The sequence below is a fragment of the Neomonachus schauinslandi genome, chromosome 5, assembly GCF_002201575.2.
Source record: "Neomonachus schauinslandi chromosome 5, ASM220157v2, whole genome shotgun sequence".
In the NCBI taxonomy this organism is placed as follows: Eukaryota; Metazoa; Chordata; class Mammalia; order Carnivora; family Phocidae; genus Neomonachus; species Neomonachus schauinslandi.
In genome coordinates this window covers 72,294,320-72,308,093 of record NC_058407.1, presented here as the reverse complement: position 1 = coordinate 72,308,093, position 13,774 = coordinate 72,294,320, and the positions used below count along the sequence as shown (strand labels likewise).

The 13,774-nt window shown below is 36.2% G+C and overlaps 1 pseudogene; it reads right to left on the bottom strand.

Annotated features, from left to right (window-relative positions):
* Positions 1-7,568: 7,568 nt before the first annotated feature.
* LOC110580719 lies at positions 7,569-8,016 on the bottom strand (annotated as a pseudogene).
* Between the last annotated feature and the right edge of the window lie 5,758 nt (positions 8,017-13,774).

The window sequence follows — 13,774 nt, the reverse complement described above, 5'->3', positions numbered from 1 at the left end:
GCTTTCCATTACTTTGTCTTCCAGGTTGCTGATCTGTTCTTCTGTTCCCTCTAGTCTACTGTTTATTCCCTTTAGTGTATTTGTAATTTTTAGTTACTGATTCTTCATCCCTGATTGGTTTTTGTTTTGTTTTTTTTAAAACTTACTTATCTTTTTAACTTTTAAAATATTTTATCTGACAGAGAGAGTGTGTGCACACGAAGGGGGGGGGGCAGCTGGCAGAGGGAGAAGCAGGCCCCCTGCTGAGCAGGGAGCCTGATGCAGGACTCTATCCCAGGACCCTGGGACCATGACCTGAGCCAAAGGCAGATGCTTAACTGACTGAGCACCCCAGGCGTCCCCTTTTTTACGTTTTCTATCTTTTTGTTAAGGGTCTCACTGAGGTCCTCCCCTCTTTTCTCAAGTCCAGTGTTATCTTTATGACCATTATTAAATTCTCTATCCTTGCATATTATCTGTTTAATTTAGTTTTCTGGCTGTGATTTTGCCCTGTTCTTTCATTTGGGACATATTCCTCTGTCTCCTCATTTTGTCTCTGTGTGTCTCTTTCTGTGTGTTAGGAAGTAAGCTACATCTCCTGCTCTTAAAAGTACTGGCCTTATGAAGAAGAGGTTTTTGTAATGCCCTGCAGTGCAGTATCCCCTGTTTAGCAGAACCTGGCACTTCAGGGGTGTCTCCTGTGTGTTTGTCCCTTGCTGTTGTTGCAGAGCCAGTGTTGCCTTCAGTCCAGTCATCTGAAATGGCTTTCTTTGCCTATTGTGGGCAGGGTTAGGTCCCTGTGTTTTTAGTGGGCCTGTCTGGGGCTGCCTTGGTCTTGATTTGAGTCAGACCAGGCATTTGCCAGAAACGCAGTAGCACTGAACTGCAAGGTTCTTTCCCTGTGTTGTCCCCTCAGAAGCTTTTGCTGGTGGGTGGAGCCTGCTGTCAGACCAGATTACTGTCCCCAGTCTACTGCTGGGGCCATAGTCTGACTGGTGTGTGTAGTTATCTTTCCCTCTCACTGGGGCAGGAGTCACTTTGGAGTGGTACTGGCCCCTATTGGGGCTGCTTGCACACTGCCAGGCTTGTGGCACCACTTTGGATGGATCTGGCCAAGGGTGTATTGGAGAGGGCAGTTGGACAGGAAAAGGCAGGGGCATTTATGCTTTTGGCAAGTTAGGTAGCTAGTGTTGGCACTGTGTTGATTTCTGCAGGTATCTAAGGGTCTAGGCTTCAGGGTTGGGGCGGGAAATGGCACCTGCCAGACCTTTTGTTTCCAGAGAAATCTCCCAATGATCCCTACCCCTGCAGCATACACTCTGAGATTAGTAAACAAATCTCCCTCCCATATACCTCAGGTATTTTTTCAGACTGCTCCTTCAATGCTGTATCATCACTGGGCTGTTGTGCTGTGTCTTTAAGGGTGGGGACTCAGTTTCTTGTTGCCATCCTGGCTCTCCCAGAGCTGAGCCAACTCATTTTGTAAATTCTAGATGTTAAGCCCCCCTGATTGTAAGAACTCATGAAATTATGCCCCTCTGGTTTTCAGAGTCAAATATTATTGGGCTTGTTTGTCCCAGTGTGGGTCCCCTATGCCTGGGGTACCTGGTTTGGGGTCCTTTCCTCTCTCCTCTTCTCATGGGCAGTGTCCCTCCCTTCCAGGCACAGTCCCACAGGTCCATTTAGCTCTGGACTGCATCTCTGCCCTTCCTGCCCTCTTTGATGTGGCCTTTTTTCTACATTTAACTGTTGAGAGTCTGTTCTGCTAGTCTTGCATCATTTTCTGGGTTATTTAAACTGATGTGGGTGTTATCTAGTTGTATCTGTAGAATGAAGTCAGCTAAGGGTCCTGCTACCCTGCCCATGACCGATGGGCAGGATGAGCTGCCTCTTTGCCTCTTTTTAAATTGAGTTAATTTGTTTTGTTTTGTGTGTTATTGAGTAGTATGAGTTTTGTATAGATTGAGTATATTTACATCTTATCAGATAAAACATTTGCAAATATTTGGTCCCATTCCTTAGGTTGCCTTTTCATTTTGTTGATTTCTTTTGCTGTGTGGAAGCTTTTCAGTTTGATGGGAGTTCTATTTATTTTTGCTTTTGTTGTCTTTGTTTTTGGTTTAATCTAAATAATTTATTGCCACAACCAACGTCAATGAGCTTAACCCCCTGTGTTTTCTTCTAGCACTTATGTTTTCAGGTCTTAGGTTCATGTCTTTACTTCATTTTGACTGAATTTTTGTGTATGGTGTAAGATAGGGGTCCACTTTCATTTCATTCATTTGCATGCGACCATCCAGTTTTCCCTACCATTTATTTTAGGACAATTTATTATCTTTGCACCATTATATTTTCTTGGCTCTTTTGTCATCAATTAATTTATGACATATATGCATGCTAGGCTCTCTGTTTTATTCCAGAATCTCAGTCTGTATGTCTACATTTATGCTAGTACCTTAGGTTTGTCAGTCCCTGACTGATGATGGTGTGACTTAAAATTTTTTGACTTTACAATGATGCAAAAGCAGTATGCATTCAGTAGAAACCATACTTTGAATTTTGAAGTTTGATCTTTTTCTGGTGGGTGGTAGTATGTAGTATGATACTGTCTCAAGATGCCAGGCAATGGCAGCATGTTGTAACTCCCAGTCAGCCATGCAATCAGGAGGGTAAACAATGATACACTAACAACCATTCTGTACCCATACAGCCATTCTCTTGTTCACATTTAGTACAGCATATGATAAGTTACATGAGATATTCAACACTTTATTATAAAATGGGCTTTGTGTTAGATTATTTTTCCCAACTGTAGGCTAATGTAAAGTGTTCTGAGAACGCTTCAGGTAGGCTAGGCTAAGCTATGAAATTTGGTAGGTTAGGTGTATTAAATGCATTTTCAACTATAATATTTTCAACTTAAAATGTCTTTATCAGAATGTAACCCTATTGTAAGTCAAGGAAGATCTTTATAGTTTGAATGAAGTGTGATGCCTTTAGCTTTGTTCTTTTTCTGAAGATTACCTTGGCTATTTGGGGTCTTGTGGTCCCATACAAATTTTAGTATTGTTTGTTCTATTTCTGTGAAAAATTCTATTGGAATTTTGATGGGGATTGCATTGAATCTGTAGATTGTTATGAATAGTATGGACATTTTAACAATATTGATTCTTCCAATCCATAAGCATGAAATTTCTCACCATTATTTGTGTATTCTTCAGTTTCTTTCATCAATGTCTTGTAGTTCTCAGTATACAGATGTTTCGTCTCCTTGGTTAAATTTATTTTATTTATTTTTTTTTGCTGCTATTGTAAGTAGGATTGTTTTCTTAATTTCTCATTTTGATAGATTGTTGTTAGTGTATAGAAACACAACTGATTTTTGTATATTCATATTCTGTAACTTTACTGAATTTGTTTATTCTAACAGGTTTTTTTTGGTGGAGTCTTTAGGGTTTTCTGTATATATCATGTTATCTGAAAATTAATACAATTTTACTTGCTCTTTTTTGTTTTGGATGTTCTTTATTTCTTTTTCTCTCCTGATTGCTCTGGTTAGGACTTCCTTGTTATGTTGCATGAAAGTGATGCAAGTGGGCACCCTTGTTTCTGATCACAGAGGAAAAGGTTACAGTGTTTCACCTTTGAATGTGAGATTTGCTATGGGCTTGTCATCTATGGCCTTTATTATGTTGAGGTGTGTTCTTTCTGTACTCACTTTGTTAGGAGTTTTTATGATGAAAGAATGTTGAATTTTGGCAAATGCTTTTTCTGTAGCTATTGAAATGATCATGATTTTTAAGTTCCTTTTGTTAATGCATTTTGTCACATTGATTTGCATATGGTGAGCCATCATTGCATCCCTGGAATGAATCCAGCTTGATCATAGTGAAGGATCTTTTTGCTATTATGTTAAATTTGGTTTGCTGATATTATGTTGAAGATTTTTGCATTCATGTTCAACAGGTATATTGGTGTGTAATTTTCCTTCCTTGTGTGTCTTTGTCTGGTTTTTCTATCAGGGTAATGCTAGTCTGGTAAAATGAGTTTAGAAGTGTTCTGTTTTTTTTTTGGAAGAGCTTGAGAAGGATTGATACTAGTTATTTTTTAAATGCTTGGTAGACTTCACCAGTACAGCCATCTAGTCTTTGTTCTCTATTGGTTGATTTTTGAATACTGATTCAGTCTCCTTAGTATTGGTCTATTATGATTTCCTATTTTTTCATTATTCAGTTTTGGTAGATTGTATATTTCAACAAATTATCTATTTCTTCTCAGTTGTCCAATTTGTGGTTTATAATTGTTCATAGTAGCTTCTTATGATGCTTTTTATTTGTATTATGTCAGTTGTAATGTCTTTTCCATTTTTTATTTCATTCATGTCTTTTTTTTTGATAAATGTAGCTAATGGTTTGTTAATTTTATCTTTTCAAAAACTCACCCGCTATTTTCATTGATCTTTTCTATTGTCTTTTTAGTATCTATTTCATTTGTTTTTACTCTCTGTGCTGTAGACTTGTTTCTTCGAACTTTGTGCTTTGTTTTTGTTTTGTTTTGGCTCCTTGAGGTGTAAAGTTAGGTGGTTTTTTTGAGCTCTTTCTCTTTTTCTTAATATAGGCATTTATTGCTACCAAGAACTGCTTTTGCTGCATCCCATAAGTTTTTGTATGTTGTGTTTTCATTCTCATTTGTCTCAAGATACGTTTTTATTTTGTTTTTAATTTGTTCTTTGGCCCATTGGTTGTTCAGGAGGATGTTTAGTCTCCACATAAATGTGTTTTTCAGTTTTCTTCTTGGAAGTGATTTCTTGGTTTATTTTTGTTTTGTTTTGTTTTTTAAGATTTTATTTACTTTATTTAGAGAATATGCATGAGCAGGGAGAGGGGCAGAGGGAAAGGGAGAGAGAGAAAATCCCAAGTAGACTGCATGCTGAGCATGGACCCTGACGAGGAGGGGAGAGCTCTATCTCGTGACCCTGAGATCATGACTTGAGCTGAAACCAAGAGTTGGATGTTAACTGACTGAGCCAGCCAGGGACCCTGTGATTTCTAGTTTTATGCCATTGTAGTTGGAAGAGATCCTTGATATGATCTCAGTCTTCTTAAATTTAAGACTTATTTTGTGGATTAACAATTGATCTGTCCTGGACAATGATCTGTGTGGGCTGTATATTTTGTTGCTGTTGGATGGAATGTTCTGTAACATGTTCTTTCTGTTAAGTCCATCTCATCTAATGTATAGTTTAAGACCAATATTTTCTTACTGATTTTATATCTGATTCTGATGTGTCTGTTCCCCACCCCTGGCCCCACCAAGCAATTCTCCAAAAGTAGCTTGGTGTCCTACAATTAGTGTCATACAATTAAACTCATTTATGACAGTATCTAGCTGGAGATAATGTTAGATTCCTACAAAACTGTTCCTGCCCCCTGCTTCAGTCACCAATAGCAAGTCCTGGTTGTCACCTGTGCTTCTGACCAACTGGCTATAGATTGGAGATTCCATTGAGGCCCTCGTTGGGTTCAATGGATTTGTTAGAGGAGCTCACAGAACTCAGAGAAACATTTTATCTACTTGATTACAGTTTTATTTTAAATGGATATAGTTCAGGAATAGCCAGATAGAAGAAATACTTAAGGCAAGATACGGGGAAAGAGCATGGAATTTCCATTCCATTCCATGGAATTTCCATTTCCTTTCCATTTCCATTTTCCCAAATCTCCATGTGTTCACCAACCTGAAAGCTCTCCAAACTCAGTCCCTTTGGTTTTTATGGAGGCTTAATTATGTAGGTGTGATTGATTAAATCACTGGCTATTATTAGTTAATTCAACCTTCAGTTCCTTTCCCCTCCAGGAAGTTAAGGGGGTGAGACTGAAAGTTCCAACTCTCTAATTACATGGTTGGTTCTCCTGGCAGCTAGTCCCCATCCTCAGGTGTGTTCCAAAAGATACTTCGTTAACATAACAAAAGAACCTTTTCCTTTTTTTCCTTTTATCATTTTATTTATGTTATTTTTTTTTCTTTTTTCTTTTTTCTTTTTTTGCTCTCATTAAGAAATTCCAAGGGTTTTAGGAGCTCTGTGCCAGGATTGGGGATGAAAACCAAATATACTTTTCTTGTTATATATCAGAGTATCATAATGATCAGTCTTTTGTTGAATGTGGATTATTGAAGTCTCGTGCTGTTATTCTGTTGCTGCTTCTTGCTTCAGCTCTGCTTATATTTGCTTTATAAATCTAGATGCTCCATTGTTGGGTGCATTAGTGTTTACAGTTGTTATATCTTCTTGATCATTTGACCCCTTTGTCATCATGTAATAATTTTCTTTGTCTCTTGTTACAGTCTTTGGCTTAGAGTCCATTTTGCTTGATATAGGTATGCCATTCCAGCTTTCTTTTGGTTTCCACTTGCATGAAGTATCATTTTTCCATCTGTTCACTTTCAGTCTGTGCATGTCCTTAAAGCTGAGGTGTGTCTTTTACATGAAACTTCTAGTTGGGTCATTTAAAAAAAAAATCTAATAAGTGACTCTATCTTTTGATTAGAGAATTGAGACCATTTACGTTTAAAGAAATTATTGATAGTTATGGACTTACTGTTGCCATTTTGTTAAGTGTTTTTTGGTTGTTTTATTTCTCTATTCCCTTTTTTCTCTCTTACTCTATTGCTTTGTAGTTTGATGATTTTCTGTATGGTATACTTTGATTCCTTTTTTAAAATTTTTCTTTATAGGCTTTTATTTTGTGTTTATCATGAGGCCTATATGAAACATTACAGTCTGTTTTGAGCTGATAATAACTAACTTGAGATGTACGTCAAAGCTCTCCCACTTCCATGTTTGTGTGTGTGTGTGTGTTTCAGACTTTAAAGATTTTTTATTTTATTTTATTTTATTTTTTATTTATTTATTTGAGAGAGAGAGAATGAGAGACAGAGAGCATGAGAGGCAGGAGGGTCAGAGGGAGAAGCAGACTCCCTGCTGAGCAGGGAGCCCGATGCGGGACTCGATCCCGGGACTCCAGGATCATGACCTGAGCCGAAGGCAGTCGCTTAACCAACAGCCACCCAGGCGCCCATGTTTCAGACTTTAAAGTAATGTCTACACCCAATGTGAGGCTCAAACCCATAACCAGGAGATCAAGAGTCTCACACTTCCCGTACTGAAACCCCCACATTTTTTGATGTCACAATTTGCATTTTTTCATTCTGTGTCTGTTGTCAGATTATTGTAGTTATATTGTAATCCTATTTCTTTCATAAGAGAATTATAAGTGATTGCCCACCACCATTAAATTTGAATATTCTGAATTGATTTATATATTTTTCTTTACTAGTGAGTTTTATACTTTAATATGTTTTCCTGTTAGTAATATTTTTTAATTTCAGTTTGAAGAATTCCCTTTAACATTTCTGGTAAGGCTGGTTTAGTGGTAACAAACTCCATAACTTTTGTTTGTCTGGAAAACTCCATCTTTCTTTAATTCCGAAGGACAACTTTGCTGGTAGAGTATTCTTGGTTGGTAGGTCTTTTTTTGTTAGCACTTTAAATATATTGTGCTACTCTATTCTTTTTTTTTTTTGTAGTTTTATGGTTTTATTAACACAAATATGACGTGCACAATAAGCTGTCTATTCGTTTTCTTCGCTGCGCAGCCTGGCGTTGGGATTGGTGACTCTGATTGCCAGCTGGGCTGCTCTTTCCACAATAGCTTTGCGGTTCTTGGGGGAGATATTGTGAGCAATCTCTGCACAGTAAGATTTGCACATCAGCAGCACTTCAAGCTCCTTGACGTTGTGGACTAGGAACTTCTGGAAGCCACTGGGCAACATGTGCTTTGTTTTCTTGTTGCTCCCATAACCAATGTTTTGCATCAAGATCTGGCCCTTGAATCTTCTGCGCATCCTATTGTCAATGCCGCTGGGTTTCCGCCAGTTTTGCTTAATTTTGACCTAGCGGTCTGATTGGTGCCAGATGAACTTCTTGGTCCTCTTTTTAACAATCTTGGGCTTCACCAGAGGTCTGAGGGCAGCCATGATGCCCAATAACAGATGGCTGCCACCTCCGCAGGCAGCCCCGAGGAAGAGAGCTGTGCTACTTTATTCTGGCCTGCAGAGTTTCTGCTGAAAAATCTGCGAACAGTCTTATGGGGGTTCTTTTGTGAATAACAAGTTGTGTTTCTCTTGCTGCTTTTAAGAGTCTCTCTGTCTTTAACTTTGACAATTCATTATGATGTGTCTTGGTGTTTATTTTTTTGTATTCATCTTATTTGGTACTTTATGAGTTTCCTGGATGTGAGTCTGTTTCTTTTTTCTTGTTAGGGAAGTTTTCAGTCGTTATTTCTTTGAATAAGCGTGGGACCACTATCATGGGTATATTGGTTTAGCTAATGTTGACCCATATGTCCCTTAACAGTCTATTGTTTTTCATTCTTCTTTTTTTTTTTTTTTACCAGCTCTTTTAATTGGATGAATTCCACTGCTCTGTCTTTGAGCTCAGTGATCTTTTCTTCTACTTGATCTAGTCTTCTGTTGCTCTGTTGAATTTTTCAGTGAAGTTATTATACTGTTCAGCTCTGTTATTTCTGTTTGGTACTTTCTAATATTTTTTCTTTGTTGGAATTCTCACTTTGTTTATGTATTTTTCTGCTGACCTCAGTAAGCATCATTATGACCATTATTTTGAACTCTCTATCATTCAAATCAGTTATCTCCATTTCATTAAGATCTCTTTTGGAGATTTGTTTTGTTCCTTTTTTTGAAATATGTTCCTCTGTTTCTTAGTGTTCCTTTACTCTCTATTTTGGTTTCTGTGTATAAGTTAAAATAGCCATCTCTCCCAGTTTAAAAAAATATGTAATAATGTAATTAAAATTAAAAGACTTTTAATTAAAGTTTAGTTGACATACAGTATTGTAGTAGTGATTTAAAATCATATAAGTGTAGTTAATATCTGTTACATACAAAGTCATTACAGTATTGACTATATTCCCTATGCCATATTTTACATTCCTATGACCTATTTAGTTTATATAATTGGAAATCTGTACCTCTTAATCCTCTTCATCTAGTTCACCTTTTTTTCCCATCCCCCGCACCTCTGGCAGTCACTGGTTTGTTCTGTATAATTAGGAGTTTGTTTCTGTTTTTTTTTTTTTTTTTTAATGTTGTTTGTTAATTTGTTTTTTTTAGATTTCATGTATAAATGAAGTAAAGTGGTATTTGTCTTTCTTTGACTTATTTCACTTAGCATAATATCCTCTAGGCTATCCATGTTGTTGTGAATGGCAGGGTTTCATTTTTTTATGGCGGAGTAATATTCCATTGTGTATAGGTACCACATCTTTCATATCCATGGAAACTCAGGTTGTTTCCATATCTTGGCAGTTGTAAATAATGCTGCAATAGACATAGGAATGCATATATCTTTTTTAGTCAGTGTTTTTGTTTTCTTCGTGTAAATGCCTAGTAGTGGAATTACTGGATCATATGATTTTTTTTCACTTTTAATTTTTGGATGAACCTACATACTGTTTTCTATAGTGGTTGCACTAATTTACATTCCCACCAACAGTGCATAAGAGTTCCCTTTTCTCCACATCCTCACCAACACGTTTTTTTTTGTGTGTGTTTTGATATTAGCCATTCTGACTGGTGTGAGGTGATACCTTATTGTGGTTTTGATTTGCATTTTCCTGATGATTATTGATTTTGAATATCTTTTCATGTGTCTGTTGGCCATCTGTATGTCTTCTTTGGAAAAATGTCTATTCATGTCCTCTGCCCATTTTTAATTGGATTATTTTGGGGGGGGGTTGAGTTGTAGGAGTCTTTTATATGTTTTGGATATTAGCCCCTTATTGGATACATCATTTGCAAATATCTTTTCCTATTTACTAGGTTGCTGTTTTGTTTTGTTGATGGTTTCTTTCACTGTGCAAAAGCTTTTCGGTTTGATGGTAGTCCAGTTTATTTTTGCTTTTACTTCCCTTTCTAAGGAGACAGATTCAGAAAAATATTGCTAAGGTCGATGTCTAAGAGTTTACTGCTTATGTTTTCTTCTAGGAGTTTTATGGTTTCAGGTCTTACATCTACATTTTTAATCCATTTTGAGTTTATTTTTGCATGTAGTATAAGAAAGTGGTCCAGTTTTATTCTTTTCCATGTAACTGTCCAGTATCCCCATACTATTTATCAAAAAGACTGTCTTTTTCCTATTGTATATTTTTGCCTCCCTTGTCATAGATTAGTTGACCGTATAAACGTGGGTTTTTTTCTGGGCTATTTGGTCTTGGTGATGTATTTTTGTATCAATACCATATTGTCTTGATTACTATCACTTTGTAGTATACTTTGAAATCTGGGATTCTGATGCCTTCAGCTTCATTCTCCTTTCTCAACATTGCTTTGGGTATTCAATGTCTTTTGTGGTCCTATCCAAATTTTAGGATTATTTATTCTAATTCTCTGAAAAATACAGTCAGTATTTTGATACAGTTTGCACTGAATATGTAGCTTGCTTTGGGTAGTAAGGACATTTTTTTTTTTTTGAGAGAGAGAGAGAGCACAAGCAGGGGGCAGAGGGAGAGGGAGAAGTCGCTGAGCAGGGAGCCCAAAGTGGGGCTCAATCCCAGAACCCCGGGATCATGACCTGAGCCAAAGGCAGTCGCTTAACTGACTGAGCCACCCAGACATTCCAGTAAGGACATTTTTACAATATGAATTCTTCCAGTCCATGAGCACAGAGTATTTTTCCATTTATTTGTGTTGCCTTCAATTTCTTTCATCAAGGTCTTAATCGTTTTCAGAGAACAGGTCTTTCACCTCTTTGGTTAAATTTATTCCTAGGTATTTTATTCTTTGTTTTTTAAGACTTATTTATTTGAGGGACAGAGACTGTGAGCAGGGGGAGGGGCAGACGGAGAAGGAAAGAAGCAGATTCCCTGCTGAGGGCAGAGCCCAATGTGGGGCCGGGTCCCACAACCCATAAGATTATGACTGGAGCCAAAATCAAGGGTACCCACTTAACTGACTGAGCCACCCAGGCATCTCTATTTTATTATTATTTTTTTTGATGCAATTGCAAATGGAATTGTTTTCTTAATTTCTCTTTCTGCTATTTCATTTTTAGTATGTAGAAACACAACAGATTTCTGCACATTAATTTTGTATCCTGCAACTCTACTGAATTCATTTATTCTAATAGTTTTTTGGTGGAGCCTTTAGAGTTTTCTATGTATAGTATCATGTCATCTGCAAATAGTGACAGGTTGAATTCTTCCTTACCGATTTGGAGGACTTTTTCTTGTCTGATTACCACAGCCAGGACTTCCAATACTTGGTTGAATAAAAGTTGTAGAGTTGGATATCCTTGTTCTTCATTTTAGAAAACAGCTTTCAGATTTTCACCATTGACTATGTTGTTAGCTGTGGGTTTATCATATATGTCATATATTATGTTGAGGTATATGCCCTCTAAACCCACTTTGTTCTGAGTTTTTATGATGAAAAGAAATTGAATTTTGTCAAATTTTTTCTATTTCATCATCTATTGAGATGATCACATGATTTTTATCTTTCACTTTGTTAATATGATGTATCATGTTAATTTGCATATATTGAACAGTCTTTGCATCCCTGAGATGAAATGCAGTTGATTGGTGAATGATCCTTTTAATGAATTTTTAAAAGTTTTTGTTGTGTTTTGGTGTCAGGGTAATATTGGCCTCTTAGAACGAATTTGGAGGCAATCCTTCCTCTTCTGTTTTTTGCAATAGTTTGAGAAGGATAGGTATTAACTCTTATTTACATTTTTGGTAGAATTTACCTGTGAAACCATCTTGTCCTGGACTTTTGTTGAGTTTTATGATTACTGATTTTATTCATTACTAGTAATGGTCTGTTCAGAATTTCTGTTTCTTCCTGTTCAGTTTTGGAAGGTTGTTGTATGTTTCTAGGAATTTATTAATTTCTTCTAGGTTTTTAATTTGCCATATAATTTTTTGTAGTAGTTTCTTTTTTTTTTTTTTTTTTAAGATTTTATTTATTTGACAGAGCACAAGCAGAGGGAGAGAGAAGGAGAAGCAGGCTCCCTGCTGAGCAAGGAGCTGGATGTGGGACTCAATCCCAGGACCCTGGGATCATGACCTGGGCCGAAGGCAGCCGCTTAACCGACTGAGCCACCCAGGCATCCCTAATTTTTTGTAGTAGTTTCTTACAATCCTGTGTATTTCTGTGGTATCAGTTGTTAATTCTTCATTTCTGGTTTTATTTTTTTGAGCCCCATTCTTTGTTTTTCTTAGTGAATCTAGTTTAAGGTGGGTTTTTTTTTTTTTTAATTTTAATTTTTCCTTTACTTTTCAAAGAACCAGCTCTTAATTCATTGATTTATTTTATAGTCTGTATTTTATTTATTTCCATTTTAAGCTTTATTATTACTTTTCTTCTACTAACTTATGGCTTTGTTCTTTTTTCTGGTTCCTTAAGGTATAAAGCTATATTGTTTATTTGAGATTTTTCTTATTTCTTGAGGTAGACCTATATTGGTAAATTCCCTCTTAGAACTGCCTTTCCTGTGTCCCATAGAATTTGAACTATTGTGTTTCCATTTTCATTTGTCTCCAGATATTTTTTGGTTTCCTATTTGATTTCTTCATTGATCCATTGGTTTCTCAGTAGGATGATGTTTAGTCTCCACATGTTTGTGTTGTTTTTTTTTTCCAGGTTTTTTCTTGTAATTCATTTCTAGGTTATATTGTTCATATTGTACATTCCATGTGCATTTGAAAAGAATGTGTAATCTGTTTTGGGAATGTTTTGTGTATATATCTGTTAAGCCCATGTGGTCTAATGTGTTGTTCAAGTTCACTGTTTTTTTTTTTTTTTTTAATTGATATTTTGTCTGGATAATCTTCCATTGATGTAAATGGGGTGTTAAAATCCACTACTGTTATTGTGTTACTGTTAATTTCTCCCTTTGTGTCTGTTAATATTTCTTTTATGTGTTCAGATGCTCCTAGGTTGGGTGCAGATACTTAGAATTGTTATGTTGTGGTTTTGGATCGATCCCTATTTCAGTATGTAATACCCTTCTTTGTGTCTTCTTATGGTCTTTAAAGTCTATTTCTAAGTATTGCAGCCCCAGCTTTTTGTTCATTGGTTTGCTTCCATTTGCATGGAATATCTTTTTCATCTCTTCTCTTTCAGTCTGTATGTGTCTTTAGGTTTGAAGGAAGTCTTTTTGTAAGTTGGGCTTTTAATCCATTCAGTCAGCCTATGTTTTTTTATTAGAGCATTTAGTCCATTTACATTTAAAGTAGTTACTGGTTGGTGTGTACTTGTGCCATTTTATTCATTGTTTTCTGGTTGTTTTTGTACTTCTTCTTTATTCTTTTCTTACTCTCTTCCCTTGTGATTTGATGACTTTCCCAGTGGTGTTTGTATTTCTTTCTCTTTGTTCTTTGTGCATCTATTATAGGTTTTTAGTTTGTGGTTACCAGGAGTTTCATATATAATATCCTGTGTATATAGTAGTCTACATTAATTTAGGTGTGACTTAAGTTAGAACACATTCATAAACACATTTACTGCCCCCTCCATGTTTTGTGTATATTTTAGCTTTTTTTAGATTTTATACCTAAAATGTATATTTTTTCATATTTTAGATGTTTTATTTTGTGTATTTTCTAATATGTAGATATAATTGATTTTATTGCTTTTGTTTTTTGACTTTCATACTAGCTTTATGGTGACTGATCTAGTGTCTTTCCTATATATTTGCTTTTGCCAGTGCATT